At 36.7% G+C, this 21729-nt stretch overlaps 1 long non-coding RNA gene across 1 annotated transcript in view; it reads right to left on the bottom strand.

Annotated features, from left to right (window-relative positions):
• Positions 1 to 265: 265 nt before the first annotated feature.
• LOC131404073 (uncharacterized) overlaps positions 266 to 21729 on the bottom strand; it is a 78691-nt gene continuing 57227 nt past the window's right edge. The window contains exons 3-5 of the long non-coding RNA XR_009219719.1: positions 16093 to 16367; positions 9065 to 9177; positions 266 to 1885 (exon numbers count right to left, since the gene is read on the bottom strand). This is a non-coding gene — a long non-coding RNA (uncharacterized LOC131404073). The remainder of the gene's footprint in view (positions 1886 to 9064; positions 9178 to 16092; positions 16368 to 21729) is intronic.

The following is a 21729-nucleotide window of genomic DNA, read 5'->3' on the forward strand; positions in this document are numbered from 1 at the left end:
CCATTGTTTTTATCCATGGCCCCTTGCTGCTTAATGTTTCAGCCTTCCAAGAAAATATTTTCATTTAGACATAGGCTTTCTAATCCCTTAATCCAAATGAATAGTAAGATGGGGAATTTAGGCTCTGATACAAAACATAATATGACCAATCCTCTGGTAATTTTCTTTCTAAAACAAACCTTTATACCCCACAACTTATTTAATTGAATTGGTTTGCATCGCTGCTCATTTGTGGCTGGCAATGCCATCCTTTAATCACAGGAGAGGAGGGGCCGCAAGAGTTTATTCTAGAAATACTGGCAAGAGTCATTCCTCTGAAAAGCAGTAAAGAAACAAAGACTCTGGTCTTCAGTTAAGTGGGTCACTTAATGGAGGAGGTAAGGACAGCCTAGATGTCCCCTTATGCCATCCATTAACACATGTGAGTGCATGAGTGCAGGAGGGTGTCATTAAGGTAAATGAACGGGGTTTGGGGATTAATGCTGTTAATACTGCTGCCTGCTGATAGTAGGAGAAAGCAATCTCAACCCGCTAAACAGCCCACCACCTGGGAAGCTGAACCGCCCATAGTGAGCAGAGACTGGCATGGTATCGAGAATGAGCTTCAAAAAAATACTGAGCCACAGGGGTATCATAAAGAAAGGGATGCACAGAAATCCTTAAAGGGAGAAAGAAAACATGGGAAAACTAACCAAATTAACATGGGAAACTATCTTCCAAGATGTAGGAGTACTGTGGGGTGGTTGATTTGGTTGTGAAGAAAGTATTGGGTGCAGGTGTGAAACATTTTGGCTTTTCTAACAATCCTATTATATGATTTTCCAAGGTCACCTTGTTTGGGAGTTTCAAGTAGTGTTTTGTTTGTTTGTTTTAATTTTATTTATTTATTTTTTCCCCCAAAGCCCCAGTAGATAGTTGTATGTCATAGCTGCACATCCTTCTAGTTGCTGTATGTGGGACGCGGCCTCAGCGTGGCCAGCGAAGTGGTGCGTTGGTGCGCGCCTGGGATCCGAACCCGGGCCGCTAGCAGCGGAGTGCGTGCACTTAACCGCTAAGCCACGGGGCCGGCCCTCAAGTAGTTTTTAATGGGTAATTCTTTTCAAAATATCTCTGTACTACCATTCTTATGAATATATTCATAAAATATGTCTGTGGCTTCATAACAAGATGACATATCAAGCACAGAGTGTGAGCTCCTTTCCCCAAAATCAACCTTGGAGAAACTACAGACTTGAGAGAGAACCATGGGTGTGAATAACTAACATAAAAACAATGAGGAACCTCCTGGTGAGAAGGCTGTGGAAGCCAGTGTATAGGGTGGCAGCAGTCTGGGGCAAAGGCTACTATGTCTCAGCATTAAGGATTGGTTTGGGGAGAGCTTTAGCATTCTGTTCTTCTGTTAGTCATCCTCTGCCCCATCACCAAAAAATCCACAAGAGTTCAGGTATCATCAAGGCAGAAAAATGTCCTGCTAGAGTGAAATTATATTCCCACCAACCATATGCCATCAGTCACTCCTATACTTCTTCCCTATTTAAACTCCCAGAGCTGGTGGATTATAACCTAAGTGGAGTGCCTTTGCCCAGGAATATAAAAGAGATGCATGACGGAGGGCCAGTTATCCAAGATGTACTGTAAAAATAGGTCCTAATAGAGGCCGACCCCGTGGCCGAGTGGTACAAGTTCCTGCATTCTGCTTCGGCAGCCCAGGTTCACAGGCCCGGATCCCAGGCGTGGACTTTCGCCACTCATCAGCCATGATGTGGAGACATCCCACGTGCAAGGCAGAGGGAGATGGCACCGAGGTTAGCTCAGGACTAATCTTCCTCAAGCATAAAAAGAGGAAGATTGGCAACGGATGTTAGCTCAGGGCAATCTTCCTCACCTAAAAAAAAAAAAAAAAAAGTCCTAATATAATAGTGATTACAATAAATTTAAACGAGTTTAATATTACTTAAAAGACAGAGATTCTCATACTAGTTTTTTTTTTTAAAGATTTTATTTATTTATTTATTTCCCCCCAAAGCCCCAGTAGATAGTTGTATGTCATAGCTGCACATCCTTCTAGTTGCTGTATGTGGGACGTGGCCTCAGCATGGCTGGAGAAGCGGTGCATTGGTGCGCACCCAGGATCCGAACCCCGGGCCGCCAGCAGCGGAGCGTGCGCACTTAACTGCTAAGCCATGGGGCCTGCCGTCTCATACTAGTTTTTAAATAAAAAAAGATTTAATAACATGTTATTTACAGGAAGTGCCATTCAAACGAGAGGATACAGAAAGGATGGGAAAAGATAATCTTGCAATTATTCAAAATTCAAACAAAAGCTAGAATTGCACTCAACATCTGACAAGATAAAAATTCATGGGAAAAAAATCATAAAGGACAAAGAGAGATATTATACCTTGATAAAGGGAACAATAGAGCAAGAAAATTTAGTCATCATGAACATAAATGCATAATATAGATAACACAGTGGGAAAAAATAAATCAATCAAAAACTGTAGCTGGAGACCTGAACACACACCCTCAGAAACTGATAGATCTAGAAAATAAGATTAAATTCTAGCTTCTTAATTGTATTGCAATAAAATGAGAAGTTAATAAAATTCTCAATCCCCTATGTGTTAAATCTACAAAATATGTACTAAGATAGCCTTTGGAAACCATAAAAGAAATGAGAAAGTATTTAGAACTGAACAATGAAATTCATAGTACATGTCAAAATGTGTGGGGCACATCAGAAGCAGTATTTATGGAGAAATTTATAACTTTGAATACATTTATTAGGGCTGAAGAAAAATATAGCAAAGCAAGAAGGTGAAAAAAATGTCGAAGAGAAAATATCCTACAAAAGGAAGGAAACAATAAAAGAAAAGAGCAGAATTCAACTAAATAGAAAATTTAAAAGAAAATAGGATCATAATACCAAAAGCTCATTATTTTAAAAGATTAATGAGTTAAATAAATCTTGGGCAGCACTAATTGCAAGAAAAAAGATGAGATGCAAATTATATATAGTGTAAAAAGGAGAAATAACTATAAACTCGACATAGATTTTTAATAATAATGAAATAGCATTATGAAAAATTATATTCAAGTAAATTTGAAAACCTCAATGAAATGGATAAATTTCTGCAAAAATATAAGATACAAAATTATATACGAGAAAAGAAAGACAATGTGAATAGACAAATTGGCATTAAAGAAATTTAAGTGAGGAGCAAAGACTTTTCAAAAAAGCCTCAGGCCCCAACAATATGGACTGTTTTACAGTTGAGGTTTACCAAACTTTCAAAGATTAGTTAATCCTGTAAATAGAAAGGGAAAGAAGACTGACCAGTTCATTTTATGAGTCTAGTGTAATCTTTATTCAAAAACTGGGTAAGGATAACACAAGAAAAGAAAATTATGTATCATTTCACGTATAAGTATAGATGTAAAAATTCAAAATAAAGTATTAGCTACATGAATCCAACATTGCATTTTAAATACAGCATTATCAGGTAGAGTTTATTCCAAGAATGCAATAATGTTTAACATGAGAAAAGTCTATCAGTGATATACCCACATTAATAGACTAAACAACAAAATCAGAGATTTTTAAATAAATACATAAAAAATGATGAAGTTCAACACCTTATAATATAACCTTTTATCAAACTAGGAATTAGTAGAAACTTCCTTAACCAGGTAAAAGTTATGTACACAAACCCTTCAACTTTCAATACCTTCCCTTTAAGTTTAGAAACAAGACTAAGATACCCACTGTCTTTGCTATTGTTTAATATAGTAAAGTATTAAAAGGGAGGAGAGAAAACTCTTATTATTTGAAGATCTTCTACGTAGTAAAAACAACAAAGTCAACATATAAACAATATTAACTATTAAGAGATTTCAGCAAGGTTGCCAGATTCAAATTCAATCTATACAAAATCATTAGCATTTCTCTACAGCAGCAATAAGCAACTAGAAAATATAATAAAATTAAGATACCATTCATAAAAGTAACAAAAAGTAAAAAACTTCTATCAATTACAAAGTACCCAAAGTTTTATAGAGATAAATTTTAAACTCTACTGAAAATCATAAAAGAATAGAGATATTCTATACACTTGGAAGAGATGCTAATAGTTTAAAGATCCAGTTCTTCTTCATATTAATTTATAAATTCAACATAATTCCAATCAAAATTCCCAGTAGATTTTTTAAGGTAAAACTTATTATAAAATTGGTTCCAAGGAATAAAACGTTATGATTAGTTTAAGGCAACTTGGAAAAAGAAGAGTAAATAAAAAAGACAATATGGCACAGTATGAGACAAATAGATCAATGGAATATAATAAAGAACTCAAGATAGATACATGCAAATATGAGAATATTATATATGATAAAGTTGGCCCTACAAAGTGTCGTCATGAACATGCACAGCTCAGAGATCCTGTTGCAGAAACATAGTTGATTGATGGCCCCAAATGCTCTCCCTCTGCATCCATGACTGCATTCATGCAAGGGCCACTTCTTGGAGGGTGTTCCCAGCCAACGACCGAGCACAGCGGAGGAACTAATTCAGGCCTATTCCCACAAGATGTGATACTCTTGTGACAGGTAACTTTGGTTTGAGGACTCCCCATTGGCCTGGCCAAAACTTTCTTAGAACTATGCTGTGGTTTGAGACTCCTCCTCTTCAATCCACCTTCTTTCCGCCTCTCCTTCACAGGTGTCAGAAATATAACAGTGGTCTTCTAACCCCCCCACTCCCCCCTTTATCCTTCACAGGTGTTTCCCTCAATTAATCTCTTGCATGTCTAAATCCATTTTGGCATCTGCTTCTAAAAGGACGTGAACTAACATACAAAAAATGATGAAAGGATAGATTGTTGAATAGATGTTACTGGAAAAATTGCCTCCTGTATAACTAAAAATATAATCCCATCTCTCTCTCATACCATAATTGCAGGTGAATTCTAGATAGATTAAAAATTAAATAAGAAAAGTATAACTAAAAAGTTAAAAAAGAAGATAATCATCCAGTGGTAGTGAAAGAGTCCTTAAACAAAACTCCAAAAGCACAAATAAGGCAAAAGTATTAATTTGAGAACCTCAAAATTAAGGATTTCTGTTCAGTGAAGGACAATGTGGCATAGAATGCTAATTGTCCCCCAAATTCATTCTCCCCTGTCTGTAAATCTAACAAAATTCCTTAATTTTAGGTGGAAACATGGCCACCTGGGTAAAAGACTATATTGCTCAGCCTTCCTTGTAGCTAGATATGGCCCTGTGACTACTTTCTAGCCAATGAATTGTGAGCAAACTTCCAACAAATGTGTGTAGCTTCTATGCTGTGCCCTTAAAACCAAGGGACTTACTGTAAGTGAGCATAAGTGAGGCCATCTTGTTACACTAAATGGGCCCAGCCCCACCTCCTGTGTGACTATTTGCTGCTCTGCACGTACTCTAAAAAAATTCACATGCTCTCTGGATTTATGCCCTCCACTTACATATGTACTCCCTGAGTTTCTCTTCAGGAGCAGGCTGACCACAGGTGGGAAACACACCTACAAAGTATCCATCACAGCTGACAGAATAATGAAACAATAAAAGACCCTGGAGTCTGTCATGCCTGATGGAAACCCCCTCCTTACTGCCCATTTTCCCTATATAACTACTTCAAGATTCTGTAATTTTTGAAGACGGTTTTTTAAGACATTAGTCTGCCATCTTCCCCATTATGCCAGCTAATTGAATTAAAACTTCCTTTTTTGATCCCTAATTCATTGTGATTAATTGGCTCAGATCACAGGGAGCAGAGTGAGCCCAATGCTCGGTATCATTACCATCCTCTTCTCCCTCTTTTCCCCTTCCCAATGGCTAGTGAGAGCCACCTTGCATGGTATTGAGAAAGGCAATACCCTAGAAATGGTGGAATAGTAAAACAGAAGGATCACCTCCTCCAGACTGTTACTTAAGAGAGAAATACATCTCTTTCTTCTTTGAGCCATTGTTAACATGGGGCTCTATTACAAATACCAAAGTTACCTCCTAAATAATATAAACACCACAGACAAAGTTAGTGGACAGATAACGAACTGGGAAAATATATTGGCAATGTCTAAAATTAAAAAGGGGTGGGGCCGGCCTGGTGGCTTAGCGGTTAAGTGTGCACGCTCCACTGCTGGCAGCCCAGGGTTCGGATCCCGGGCACGCACCAACGCACCGCGTCTCCAGCCATGCTGAGGCCGTGTCCCACATACAGCAACTAGAAGGGTGTGCAACTATGACATACAACTATCTATTGGGGCTTTGGGGGAAAAAAAGAGGAGGATTGGCAATAGATGTTAGCTCAGAGCCGGTCTTCCTCAGCAAAAAAAAAAAAAGAGGAGGATTAGCATGGATGTTAGCTCAGGGCTGATCTTCCTCACACACAAAAAAAAAAATTTAAAAAAAAAGTAAAAATTAAAATTAAAAAGGGGTAATACCTAAAATATGGAAAAAAACCCTCATGTAAGCAAATAAACAAAAAAATGAAAATCCTATTAGCATGTAATTTACACAAGAGGAAATCCAAAAGACTAAAAAGCATATTAGGAGATGCTAAATTTTATTAGTAACTAGAAAAATAAAAATTTAAATGATGATATATCACTTACACCCATCAAATTGGCCAATATTGAGTAATGCCAAGGAATAACGATATAGGGATATAATGTAAGGATACAGGGATATTCTTGCACTTTTGACCTGAATGTAGGTACGTTCTGGAAAGCAGTCTGACAGAGCCTAGTTAAATTAGGTATACATATGACCTTTGGCCCAGGAATCCTGCCCCTGGGTTGATATCTCAAGAAATCCTTATGCAGATCCGAAAGGAGATACATAAAAGACTGTTCATTACAGGCTGTTTCTGGGAGTAGGGAAATGGAGACACTGGAGGTCTCTATCATTGAATGAATGGGTAAGTAAAATGTGAATACTATAAAACCATTAGAAACAAGGGATATCTAATACGTATGGCACATAGATATTAAAAGCAGAGGGTTCAATAAAACAAGCAAGAAACAAAATAAGATTTATAGCACTAGATCATTATATAAATAAAAATGCATGTGCACAAAAATAATATACATTTATAATAGATTATAAAATAAATATATATTTTACAAAAACACAAAAAAATAAACCACATTAGAATGGTTGAAGAATAAGGATAAAAGGGAAAATAAATAAAACAAGATCATTGTATAGACTAGTGATGACAGTGTACCATGCACTAAATATAACTAACTCAGTCTTCTGTACTCCAAGTCCAAGAAAAACAATAAAAAATTTACAGATATAAGTTGCTACAAAATTGTCTGCCTTTCTTTATTATATATAATGTTGCTTCCTTTGTATACTCCTTGAGGTATTTTCCTAATATAATGAGCAATCCTGGGAATCTGATGAAAATTAATTTTCACAGGTCTGTAATCTAGGAAGCTGACTAGAGGGCAGGGGTAGTAGGAATATGGGGGATATAGAGGAAGAAACTTTAAATGTTATCTATATTAACTCTGAAAATGTGAATTATTCTAATACTAGATCCTAGTATTATCTTCCTTCATCACTCTAGGCCCAATAATAGAAATCTATGTTCCTAGTGAACCTCTCTCTATTCATAATTACCACACCAAAAAAGAAATAAAAAGGAGGTTGGGAAGAGAATCAGAAGAGAACTAGGAGAAAGGTAAAAAAGAAATACGACTAGTAAAATAAGTACCTGGCTTGTCTAGACAGAGTCTACAGGTCCTTAGGGTTAGGAGACTAAAAGGAAAGAACTGAACGTGGAGCTCAGTCTTCATATCAATGAGACACCCAACAATTTATCAGAATCCTTTCGTGTTAATCTCCTTGGCCAGCTAACTCTTCTGCTCTATAAAGTTCTCAATGGCTACAAGCCAAAAATTGGTTGAATTCTTCCATGTTCAACAGCACTATGGATGCCTATGCTTATTTCCTATCAGAAATGAATCCACAGGGCCGGCCCCGTGGCTTAGCAGTTAAGCGCGCGCTCTGCTGCTGGTGGCCCGGGTTCGGATCCCGGGTGCGCACTGATGCACCGCTTCTCCGGCCATGCTGAGGCTGCGTCCCACATACAGCAACTAGAAGGATGTGCAGCTATGACATACAACTATCTACTGGGGCTTTGGGGGGGAAATAATTAAATAAATAAAATCTTTAAAAAAAAAAAAGAAATGAATCCACATTTGCGTTTTCAAAAATAGATTTGGCCTTGTTATTTGCATCTCACTTTAACAATCCCTGACTATAAAAAACTGAGCTTTGGCTTGCTCCAGTGAACCCTCCAAGCCCTGTAGCCTAGAGAACCTCCAGGCAATCTGTGTTTAATGTTTTCACTCTATGAGAGCAAATGGATAAAAAAGTAAACAACTATAGCAACAAAAAAATGTTTGGGGAAAGAGGGTCAAAGCCACGGTGTGGCTATAAAGGCCCAGTATCTTCTTTAATAAAATATATCCTACATCCAGGGCCATCATGGATGTGCAATCAGTGCAGTCTCACAGGGTCTCATGTTCAGAAGGGCCCTGCTTAGGAGTTAATGCTCTGTGCTTGGGGTGGCCATCTTGAAAGTCTCTCAGCTCTGGTTCACCACCACTGCCACCCTCTCTCTGTAGTACACTTTGAGCTGGCTGGAAGAGGCCACATCCCCCACCTCCAAGCACCCTCCCTGGTCCCTCTCAGGGAGCTTGGTTCAGGGAAGGTCTGGGTCAGATGTGCACCCCATTGTGTCTCAGGCCAGCAGGGCAGCAGTGCACTCAGTGGGTGACTCCATGGGATCTCTCCCAGTCCCACCTGGGTATCAAGTGAGAACTGGTGCTGGACCCCGTCTGCAGTAAACTGGGCAGCAGCAGGTCTGTGCAAAGGGGAGATTGACTTCTCTACCTCTGGCTGGGGCCCCACATTTTCATTTTTCCTTGGACCCTGCAAATTATATAACCAGCTCTGCCTAAATCCTTCTAGGATCAGTGCTGAAAGAAAACTTTCCTGGTAGGAAAAAGAAGCTTACCAAGTCATCTGACTCTGTTCCTCTGAATTTGATCTTCTTCTTGAGGGTCTCTCACTCTGGTACTAGTGCCACCATCACACTGGCTTCTGGAGTGCCTTCCTCCCTTAACTACCCTGTGGATTCAAGAAATCCTCTTTATACCACTGAAGCAAGCTGAACCAAGCCAGAAATTTCAGATAGGATTCGTTAAATAGTAAAGAAAACAAAAGGAACAATAAACATAGAATGCACAAGGAATAGAAACAGTCCACCTGACAGAGTAAAGGTTGTGGCCCTAGGACAGCAGGCTTGTTCTTAGGAAGGCAACGACTCAACCACTCCACAAAACAGCCCATTCTATTTCCCTTACCACCCCACAAACTTTCCCTTTAAGTAGTTTTTAATTCTTTCAGAGTCCTAGTTTCCTCTCAGAGAGACCTATCTCTTCCCTGGATGACTAATACCAGGAATTAAGTCATACTTCAAAGGAAATACTGCCTCCTCAAAAAAAAAAAAAATGTAGTTTTTAGCTTCGTAGGCCTACCAGGATAGCCACATCTTAATAAAATATAAAATTATTTCAGTCCTATAGGGGAAATAAGTGATATAGTAGCAAAGACAACGTTCCCTAATGTTGGATATTTTTGTTTTAATTTTAAATCTTCTACATTCAAACAATGATGTGTTCTATAGGTTCCACTAAAAAAGTAACATGTATATTAGTGGCAATGCAAAGAAAGTAACACGTTCAAACTTTTCTCTAGAGCCCTGACATTCAACTGTTCCTAAAAGTTTTATCCTATTGTTTTAATTCCCAATTGATTTTTTCTAAAATGTATGACCTAATTGTAAGAGTATTTGATGATTTTATTTTTCTTTTGGGTGTCATAGCTTGCTAATTTTTTTTTCATATTTCTTCCTCATGCAATTGGTTGACCTGTGGCTATGACAGACTTTTTGTACCAGCTTATATAATAAAAAAGCAAAGCTCTGCCAACTAACTTCTAAGTCTCTTAGGCTAGTAGGTGCATAACTTTTGGATTTCACAGGATGGTAACTATTTTTAAAGCGAAGATGGAACCCACAAATGATTGTCAACTTTTTATTTTATCAAGTAAAGACATTTAAAAGTAAGACACACTAATAATATTATTTCACAAAAGAAATGACATTTTAATTCTGAAGGAAGCCCTTTAACTGAACAAATTAAGCAATGAACTCACTACCCTCTCATTTCTCTGGGGAACACTGAAAAAGAACATCAGAGATCATTACCCGGCAGCCTCCTGAATCAGAGGTTAGCAAAATTTTTTAATTCTTAATAAATATTTCCCTCCAAACTTTTCAATTATTTTTTCTGTAAGTTTTATGAACTCATATATGACAATACATGAGATTCAACAGTATGGACTCTCTGGCTTTTCAAAGCCATCCGAAATTTAAAAAGCTTTAAAGTGAGCATTTCATTATGCTTTTTTGTAACTACTAAGAACACCAAACAGAAAGCACTGTAAAGTGCCATTGTCTTCTCTTGAATTGCTCTTTACATTAAAAACTTTCATTTATAAAACAATAGAATGGCACACATTATATGATTGAGATATACCACGGGTTATTTGGAATACCTGTGACATTACTTTGTAACTAATAGTCTAATTTGACAAAGTAGGCCTATTGTCTAATCACTTGATATCAATACAAACATCACTCTTTAAAAGGCTCTGTTCTATCTTTAATTCCTCTTGGAAAATATACTTTATATATTCATAGATGAAAATGTGTTAAGAATTTAAAAAATTCTGATGATGTTCTTTGCTTAATAAATGTTGCTTTCCCACATGTATTTTAAGCAAGGCTATTTAGAATTTTTTGTAACCTGCACAGAAAACAAAACACTGTATAGAATTAATAAACTCTAACTTGACCCTCACCTTTCAATGCATAATAATCGATGTAAGATGCTATAAGGAAGTATTCATTATATTAAAACAAAGGACATTATTCTGATAGCTGTTGGGTCTTTGAAAGCAAGTAAATCAGCAGAGCTCCAAATAGGGGACTCAACCAACAAAGGATCATGAAGTTAAAAAGTCTCTGTTAATCAATGACAAATTTAGTACTTGTTGCTACAATTACAAAGATAATAGTTCCTTTATGTCAGTGCCTTTGGTTTTGCAGCTGTAAAATAGCTTTGAAATTCAGCATTTCAAGGAATAGAAATTAATAGGAGGTCATTTCTACCAGAGAAATTTTAGGGGCCCATCCTCTCTAATCATCATTAAAAACTAAATCCGTAGGAGAAGAGGCACTTTACTGATTGTCAAGTGGAAGCTATTATTCATTTGATGAAGCTCTTGGCACCGTGCCATTGATTCTGCACTACAGCCTGCGGCTTGCTCTCCTTCATCTAGTGCAATCAGGGTTGTTTCTGCCTGCCAGCAGCTATTTATAGAGCAAGGGGGGAGAAAAGCTGATATGTTCTCCTTCTTGAAAAACAACTTTCAAACTTTATAAGTACAAATCTATTTTTCTTGCCACCAGACTGCGTCTGCTTTTTCCGTCAACGCAAAAGATAACAAGATAAGGAAGCTGACTTCCAGGCAACTGCCCTTCCTAATAATGACTATGGATTTGGTGGAGTCACGAGCTACGCTCACACTGCATCTGAGTCCCCAAAATTACTATTCCTCAAAACTACACACACCATCATATGTCTGTAGTGTAATTCTGTCATTTCTACACTTCTGTGCCCATTCCAGTTCTTTTTCTTGAAAATTTCTAAAAGACACTCCCTGCTTTCTTATACTTTTTAAAAGCAAATATATTTTGCAAGGGAAAAAAACCCTCAAAATGTTAAGTGTAGGAAAATATTTGGGGGCTCAATTTTTTAGGAGTTTGTTCAAACTGAATTAACAGTTAGGTATTGGTGAAATTGTTCCTTCTACAATTGCAAAAGAAGTTGGATTTTCATAATTTTACTTAAAATACTGGTCATCCAAAGGCAATATAAATCTCTTTTATTTAAATTTACCCACATGATATGGACATGGTATTCTTAAAGTTATCTGCAACTCTCATTGTCTTGAGTTGCAGTTGTGAACATATTTTAAAACCTAAACTATTCAGAATCTTTATTTTTGGAAAAGTTTCAGACTTGATCTCAGCAGTTGCAAAATCCACTCAAAACGTTTTATCCTCTAAAATAATATATAATAAAAATAAAATAATAGCATGCATTTAAAATACTTATCATTAAGGATAGCAATAGTAATACTTCTGACTGCTAAAATTTAATTTAATGAAAAGGAATTGTATTTGTTAGCATACAAACAACAAAACCAAAACCTGAGCCTTAAAAAAACATATGGAAATGTCAAAATCATATAGCTGTGAATTGCCTGATGTAGATTCTTTTGAGAAAAACTTAGTTGATGATCCTATCAAATGTTATTTTAACAAAAAGCAGCTTTTATAAGTAGCCATAGTGGGTCACCAGTAAATGTTTGGTTACAAATAGAACATTGAAGACCCCCTCAATCATTTGAAAGTACAGCAGAGGATCAGTCAAATTAGTGACTAAGCAGAACAACTTGAGTCAGCAGGGTGGGAAACAGACCAAGGATTTGTTTGTTTGTTTGTTTTGTTCTGTTTTAACTTCAAAAAAGACCTACATTTCAGTATGCCCTTTGGACTGTGGTATTTTCAGAGCCCAGGCTTGCAGCAGGGACCAGAAAGGCATATTCACCAGTGAGTCTATAGTATCTTTTCTCCTGAAACCTACATGCCTACCACCAAGACATTTACCTAGAAGAAGTTAAATTAAATGAAATGCTCTGTTTTGGACAAAAGCTATAGGATATAAAGTGAAATTAAGTATTGTGGATCCAGGTATTTTAGAAAGTCAAATGGGATAATAAGAAAATAAAATGTCCATTTGATTCTGAATTGCCCAAAATAACTCTGCATGGCCTGAACTTCTAGGTAATTTCCAGCTCCTCCTCCCCTTCACTTTTAGTTCTCAAAACCTTCCTCTGTGGTCTTGATTCCACACAATGAAAAAATTGAGCCATTTTTAGAACAGTATTTTGTGATCTCTGCCATTAATTCAACTGATTACCACTGGGGCTCACAAGGTTAGGCTTGTGGAGTTAATCACCATTTTAAACACTCAATAATTCACTAGACAAATATTTATTAAGTACCTACTATATGTCTGACACCATTCTAGTTGTCAAGATAAATTAAGGAACAAACAAACACACAAAGTTCCTATCCTCATTGAATTTACATTCCAGTGGAGCTTCAGCTAAAATAAAACAAAGATCAACATCAAAAAAACTTCTTTCTTTCCTGAACATAGTCCTATATTTCTCACAATGGCACAAGATTAAATTGAAGGTTAACAACTTTGTAACAGTTACAATTTCTTGAGCACTGACCATATATGCCAGGTACTGTGTTGAATGCTTTGTCATGCATTATCCCATTTAATTAATCCCTTTTAGTCTAAATCTTCAAAAAATCCTCACTATACAGATAAAGAAATGAATACCTAGAATGGTTAAGTAACTTGCTAAAGGTTACACGGATAAAAAGCAGCAAATTTAATACAGGTCTCTCCCACCTGTAAGAATAGTAATTCCAGGCAAGATTTCTACTGAGAACTTAGTGGCATTCACTCATTCATTCATTCAGCATTTATTCAACAGATATTAAAAGAATGCCTAATATGTGCCAGGCACTGTTTTAAACACATGAGATATATTAATTAATTTATATATATATATATATATAAAATAATTAATAACCAAAGAGGTAAAGATCACTTCCCTTGGGGAGCTTAAATCTTAGTGGAAGGAGACAGACAGTAAAAATAAACATAAATAAGCAAATATGTAATATGTTAGAAGGTTAACATTAATTCATTGGAAAAAATATAAAGTCCAACTTTTTGCATAACAATTTGAATTCTTAAGTGAGTGGGAAAGACAATTTTAAAATAAAAAAAAAAGGAGCCCGGGGACCTGAGCTTAAGCACACTAAAGAGGAAATGTTACACAGAACACAGTGTTAGAAAGAAGTGCCTTCATATTGGAGAAACTGACACCTGTTTTCCACCACTGTGGAGAGGTGAACTTGTTTTAAGTCTTTGTTATTTTGATCATGAGAGGCTTGCAAATAAAGGGCAGAGCAGGGCATCAGTAATTGCCCATCTGGAGTACAATAAACACACGTAAATCACTGGAAAATCACGTGCAGTTTGATGACATTTATTCACTTTGGTTTCCACTGACTGGCATGCCAAACCCCAGACACCAAAATGACTAAGGTTGGGGAATAAATACCCATCATTAAATTTCCAGTGGTTTAATAATTATCCCTCTTCCTGGGGACATGATTAAATCTCACACAACAGCAAAACTCCAACAAACTGAGTTGCTGGGCATCAGAGGTGAAGAGAAAGTAAATGTGAAAAGAGAAAGGTTGAGAGTAACAAAGGAAATGAAAGAGGAGAGAGAAGGAAAGAGAGAGACAACACATAAGAGAATCTCTTTGGTGATTATTCTTAACCATCTTTTTGCTTACAACAATCACCCACAGGCACTAAACAAAGTGATTAAGCAGCAGTTTGGATGTGTGTCTCATTCTCCTCATTCCAGGGGATGGGGCAAGTTGCTCCAGTGGGAGCAAAAAGTGCAGTAACACAGGAAACATAATCCCACCCTCATGCCAAGCTTTCTTCCTAGGGGTAAGGACGAGGCAGAGCTCTTGAGCACAAAAATGGTGAATTTTCTCTCTCGCAAATTCCACTTAAAACGTTTTAAGTGGAGTACTAACTGGCTTTGGTCAATACTGCTTTCTTAAGAGGGAAAAAATGGAATCGTTCTTTTAATATTAGTTAAGTGGCCCCAGGGTTATAATTGATCTAAACTTCACTCAAAGTTCCTTGTAATAGTTGAAAAACCCAGAATACCTTCACATCCGTGGAGTTTCCAGGCACAGCCTAAGGAAAAATTCCCAATTACTGACTGGAACTAAGAAAAGTAAATTGACTACAAGGTAATAATAAATCCCATTTGAGATATGATACCAGGGATTATATTTAACTGAGATCGAAGTCAGTGCTCTTTAAGTGGGTTCATTCTTAATTTTTTCCTATTTCTAAACTGACAATATCCTAGCAGGCCAGATCTAGAAACCATGTCTCTATTCTTCACTATTGTATCTCTAGAAGCTAGCCACTACTTAACAAATAATAGTACTCAGTAAATATTTGACAAAAAAGTGCAAATGAATGAATTTATTAATATTATTTTTCTATCTCACAAGAATATGGTAGCATTTTATATATACCTATTGGGTTTCCTGCGTTAATTAGGTAACCTAGAAAGTGCAAAATGACTCTTCAAATTCATTATATTTGTATGCCTCGTTATTTATTTTTATATATTATTTTATCTTATTAAGCAAAAATGCCACATTACTCTCTGGCCAACATACAGCAGGAAAGAAAAGAAACTAATACTTTTGGAGGACTCACTAAGATTGGCAGGTTCCACATGGCTTCCTTTGCACTGTCTCATTTATTTCTTAAGGTACTCTGATAAAGTAGACATTATTAATCTCCTTTAACAGAGAAAGAAGCATAGGCTTAAAGAGGTTAACTAACCTGCCTAAGGTTCTACAACCAATAAGCTGCAGAACATAGATTCAAACCCAGACCCCTTTAACTTCAAATTTCATGCTCTTTCTTTCTATTATATCAAACTGCCAAAGGAAAACATATTCAAACTGCAAAAGCAATCATCTATCTGTCAAAAGATAAAGAAGCTTCTCAAGTTTAGGGTATACCTGTGCTAGCATGTGTGTGTTTTCATTATGATAAACAATTCCAGCAAAAGAGAAAAGTGCCAGTTGAGTCCGAACACCAAAATATATTTTATTTAGGGATTTTATTTTATAATAATGCACTAAGAAATTATTCTTCTTTCTAAGGGGTCATTTCGTTATAAATGCTTATTTCCTTCTTCTGTTTTAGTTTGACTTACCTTTAGTCAGATCAATCAGGAAAAACGCAATTCAAAGAAAGTCACAGATGGAAGCGAAAAACACAGAATTGGAGAGATCCTGAGCAGCATCCTGATGAATCCACTGATGTCCACCAGGGATGACACGAAAAGCAAACCTTTCTTGATGAATACCAGTTTCCTGGAAGGGGGCAATTATGCTCTTCTCTTCCAGAAAGTTACTTAGAAAAGCCAGCTTGACCTCTGCTTAAGTCTCCTGTGAATAAGCTCTGGAAGATGTCCATGGAAATGTAATCCTATATGAAATTGAACAATCCTGTGGCAATTAGATTGATGGTGAATTTGAGTCTTAGGGGAAAGGGTCCTATGTTGGTAAGAGAAGTAAACATTATTGGTGTTTTAACCACTCATACCACCTGCACATGTATATTGCACATACCACTGAATTAATAATTACTGGAGTTCAAAACTAAAGACTTCTGTCTGAGTATGTCTGTGTGTGTCTCTCTAGGAGAGAAAAAAAAAATCCTCAGGAAAAAAAAATGGCTCATTTGTCAACTAGCCTAATATGGAAAACTCCCTGCCAAAAACATGCATTGAGTTAAAGAGGAAATCATTCAGCAAAATTTATAAAGAAAAACCAGTTTGATAAACCTCTGGCAGCCTCAAATTCAAAGTGCTCTGATTATCTGATCGAAGTTTCAGTATGGGTATTGGAAATCTCTGAAGTAAGACCCTGTCAAATGCAGATATTAGGTCATAAACGTTATTAATCAGAATCATAACATACCAAAAATTTGCTTATGTTTTCTTTTTTGTGTTACCAATCTGCATGTACCTCAGTCTCCCTCACCCTAAAATAGAGTTTGTAACAAGTAATTCCTGTCTAAAAGAAGATATTATAAAAAGCATCAGTTCTATGAACACGCAAATATCTATGTGGTTTATTTTCAAGGATAGCAAAAGGTCCACGTGTCCCCAAAATGTATCATCCTTTGTCACACACTACTCGTCTCAAATTAAGAAATTCACCAGTGATGGCACTTCTTTGGACTAGGATGTAATATATGTTAATTATCTATACACATACATACCCTTTCCTTTAAGAGCAGAGTTTGAGGGAATACACAGAAATCAGGTTTATTTCAGTAGAGAAAAGAGAACAATTTGGAACATCCACAGAAAAAATCATATCACTAAATACCAGTAAGATAAGTAAAGATGCCAGTAGATATGACAACAGAAAGTTGGGGTCAAGGTAAATTTTTCTAATATAATAACATAATTCATCTAGCTCACCTTACTTAGGAAGATTAAATAATGTATGCAGAGCTCTCTGATCTCCTTGAAAAAGAAACGATAGAAATACAGAGAATAATTATAGCTACATCTCCTAGTCCCTAAACACATGTTGACTGAAAGTCCTATTAGCTCTTTCATATCAGTAGACTACAATTTAGGAAGCCAAATGAAAAACTCCTACATGCTAGTCAAGGACCAAAGAGTAAAACACAGCCTGCACCCAGACCCTGATTCCAACCAGAATTCAACCTGGGCAGAATAAGAATCTGGTTCACATATTTTTTAATGGGCACCTTTCAGATACTTAAGGGAGACAGAGATTAATAAATTACCTCCAAACCCTATCCCTAACATGTAAGGAATGAAAAGACTGCCACCTGTCCAGGATTTGAGTTTCATAGCCATGTTCGCTACATCAAAGCATCAAGGGACAGGCTTTGAGGGAAAGCAGACAAGATCAAGAGAGCTGCGTATTTTAAATAAGACACAAAAATTACAACATAAAAAAGGATCAGAACCCCTCTTTATTCGTTCACAAATCTGATGGCCCTTAGTGGGTTAGGCTTAAATTTACATCTCCTCAAAAGGTACCTTGTTGAAAAGGAAGTTTAAGGGGGAACAAATGTATTTCATGGGGTTTTATAAATTAATGAAAGTATTCTGCAAGGTGCTTTGAGATTCAGAGATTAAAGAAAACTGTGAAGCCACATAAAGTATTCACTTTCCCTGACACATTGAGAATATGAGTGACTTTTCTCAGCTGTTGTCAAGAATTTTTTCCATATTTATTCTTTCCTGGTGCTATCTATACCAATAGCTATCTATACCAAGAGAAATAACATCTTACATTTAAATTAAGCTTTAAAGATTACAAAGGGATATTATATATGCTATCTTTTTTGATCCTTAGATGTATTCTGGAAATATTTATTTTTATCTCGATTTTACAGATAAGGCAACTAAGAAAAAAATATTTTAGCAATTAATTCAAGGTTATACAATAGGTAAGAAGTAGAACTGAGTGTCAAACCCATGTCTTTGGACTCTAGGTCCATGACATTTCCTCCCATCAGCCTAGATTTACCTACCAATTAATGATATAGACAACTTTTGTTTTCATTCACTGCTAATTTCACAAGGAAGACATTCTAATCAGAGCTGTTAAAATAGTTGATCTTATTATTAAGACAAAATTACAGTAATTTTCATCACTGATAGCATAGTGAAGAGACAAACTACAACTCTTTTACATGACCCACACTAAGCAAATTGATTAGAGACTTCACATTGTTCCTGGATCAACCTAAGTGTGGCCACCTTGCTAATGCAAGGGGATCTCTTTATTCTGGACCTTAACTTGTGAAAGACCTTAACCTGTGCTGAGTCTCATATGTGTTGATGCAATCCACATGTAGTGTTATGAAAGTCCGCCTGAGCCATGGCCCCAGGGGCAGGTGGTTTCTTTGATCTTTATAGTTGTAAAGAAACATTTGGTAGTCAGACTGAAAAAGTACCCCAGAGAAAAACAGGAAGGCATTTGTGCAACGACATAAAATTCTTCTTTTTCTGCCTACATCTCATTCTACCAGCAGTAAAAGAGTCTGAAGCAGAATCCTGGGAGAATAGAAAGAACTTCAGAGGCAACTGTTAGGTGGTTCTTGCAACAGCATTAAAAATAGAGATAAAGAAAAAATCAGGAGTAGCTCTTCTTTGTCGTAGCTTATGATAGAAAGCCTCCATAGTAGTGTATTTCAGTTAGACTTTGCTGGGTAACAAACTGTCCCTAAACTAAATGAATTAAAAAAACATTTTATTACTTCTCACTATTCTGAGGGTTTGGCTGGGTGGTTCCTCTTCTGATCCCACATGTGCTGTATTCACCTGGAGAGTCAGCTAAGAGCCTATAGTCAAGGTGGGGAAATAGACTCCACCTGTTGATGGGAGAGGTCACACCACAAAAGTTTATGGACACGGGGAGGCATAATTCTTTGGGGTCCATTATTATAACACTCAATCACACTAGGGTTTTTAAACCCAGCTGTACACAGAATAACCTGGGACACTTTTAAACAAATATCAATGACTGGGGTCTCACTCCTAGAGATTCTGGAGTGAAGCCCGGTCATCAGCATTTTTTAAAAGTTCTCCAGATAATTAAAATTAAGCCAGATTTAAGAATGACTGCTTTATATTCCAATGATTGAATTATAGCAGTTTGAGAATGAGTAATTTCATTCAAGTGTAAATAATGAAGGGTAAGATAAAATAGAAAACAGAAATAGAAGAGAGAAAAGTATTGGATCAAAGTCAATAACAAAGCCAGAACAAAGACACTAACTCAGTCAAAACTAGCTATGGGTTTTTACCAATACCCTAATGAAGGGGGATTGGAAGTTAATACCAGAACAAAACTGATGATCTACATAACTATGTGTTATATTTGTAATTTGTTGAATACATATTTATAGATATGCTTAACTATTTAAAACTCAGTACACAGTTCACTCATTGTGTCATTTTAGTTTTCCCCAACTGACTATATTCCCCCTCTAACACACAGGTTCTCAACATAGACTGAACCTAGGATGTTTTTAAAGAATACTGACGCATAAGCCCAAACGCAAGTATTCTGATTTAATTGGCTTAGAATAGGACCCAGGCATCAGCTACTCAGGTGATTCTTATGTGAAACCAAACTTGAGAACTGTTGCTCTAAGACGTCATTTTAAACAAACTCTTTCAAGTATTGTTAAAGAGAGTTTGGCATTAACTCTGATGGCATTAATCCATATGGAGGACTCCCTTAGGGTTTTAAAATAGTTCTCTGAGGGCAGGACCTATATCTTGTTCAATTCTGTATACCAACAACCTGGTATAATGTGTGGCATAAGACGTAGACTGGTAACTGCCTTATAGAATGAGCACCCCAACCTACTGTTGTGTGATTTTGAGTAAGAGCTGAATATACCACAATTTCCAAGAACATCAAATATCTTGAATTCATGAAAAACTTACTGAAAAATCTACTACAGGTATTGGCAAAGCAGTGTGCCAATTATTTCATGTATATATTCATTGCATTAATGCCAGGCCATTGAAAATATTTTTTTATGCAATTGACAGTTACTTGCAGGGTAAGCTAGTAACTAGAAAACCTCATATTGTTTGAATACCCAAGTATTAACCGAAATAATCCTCTTCATCAGAGACAGAACTTGAAACAGACTTCATTGACAGTCAAGACTCCTACACTCCAGAGCCTCTAACATAGACTGACCTTACCAGAGACACCAGATTCGGGCACCCCAGCTCAATGCCAGGCAATTATCTTTTATACTTTTGATACCTCCTCCCTCCCATCTTTGCTCTTCATTCCTCACTCTGTTCCTACATTTATCCAACTCTTAAATCTTCTTGCTTTAATCTTCTGTTCCTGACTGAACATTTAGTCCTTGGAATTTGATTTTTCTAGTTTCAACTCTCCATCCTCTCTAGAATACAACTTAGACTGATTCTCTGACTTTTCCTACTCTCAGCCAATACTAAAAAATCATTTCAGTGAAGCTCCAGCCATGGGGCACTAGCCGTGATGTCCCACTGACCCGTGCCCCATGTAGGCTTCTCCCTCCTCTGCAACCCACACACTTTGAGGTCAACCACACACTGGGACTGACTTTCCCTCTACTGGTTGGCTGTCAAATCTCTATTTAGGATATGTGAACTCAGGGGACTTCAGAAATCAGGGTTCCCAAACTAATATTAAGCACTATCCTAGCGAAAAGAATTTATATAAATATGGGAAATGCTGAATTTAGCAAAATCAAGTAGATTTCTTTAGTGGAGGTCTTCATAGAGCATTTATAAAGGCTGTGAATTTCCAGCACCAGGTGGCTTCTAATGCTGCAAAAGAAGTTCTGGTGACTTAAAAAATTCTGAGAATTCTCACTAATCAACCCAAATTTGGAGATTAAGAAAACGAAGATGAGACGATATCCGTTTTTCCTCTCTCTCTCCTGATTAGCTTGGGAGAAAGGGTAGGAGGTAGATGTGAAGAGAGATGGATTAGAGACTGGTGAAATTAGAGAAGTTTTTAGGGCTATATATTAGAAACAAAGGCTCTGGGGCTCTATACTGAATTAAGAGTGTTACTTAAAGCCCTAGGGTATCTCCTAACCATGGGAATGGAATATGTTCATGATAAGGTAAAGTGAATTTTGATATGCTATATTTTACAAAATCTCAGGAGAGCAAAGCTCAGGGTATTACAGTAAAACTTCACACAGTTTTGAACTCTAACCAATTCCAGAAACCTTCCCATACCATCAAGCTACAGAAAAGTAGATGGAACACAAATTA

Source organism: Diceros bicornis, chromosome 4 (assembly GCF_020826845.1).
Source record: "Diceros bicornis minor isolate mBicDic1 chromosome 4, mDicBic1.mat.cur, whole genome shotgun sequence".
NCBI lineage: Eukaryota > Metazoa > Chordata > Mammalia > Perissodactyla > Rhinocerotidae > Diceros > Diceros bicornis.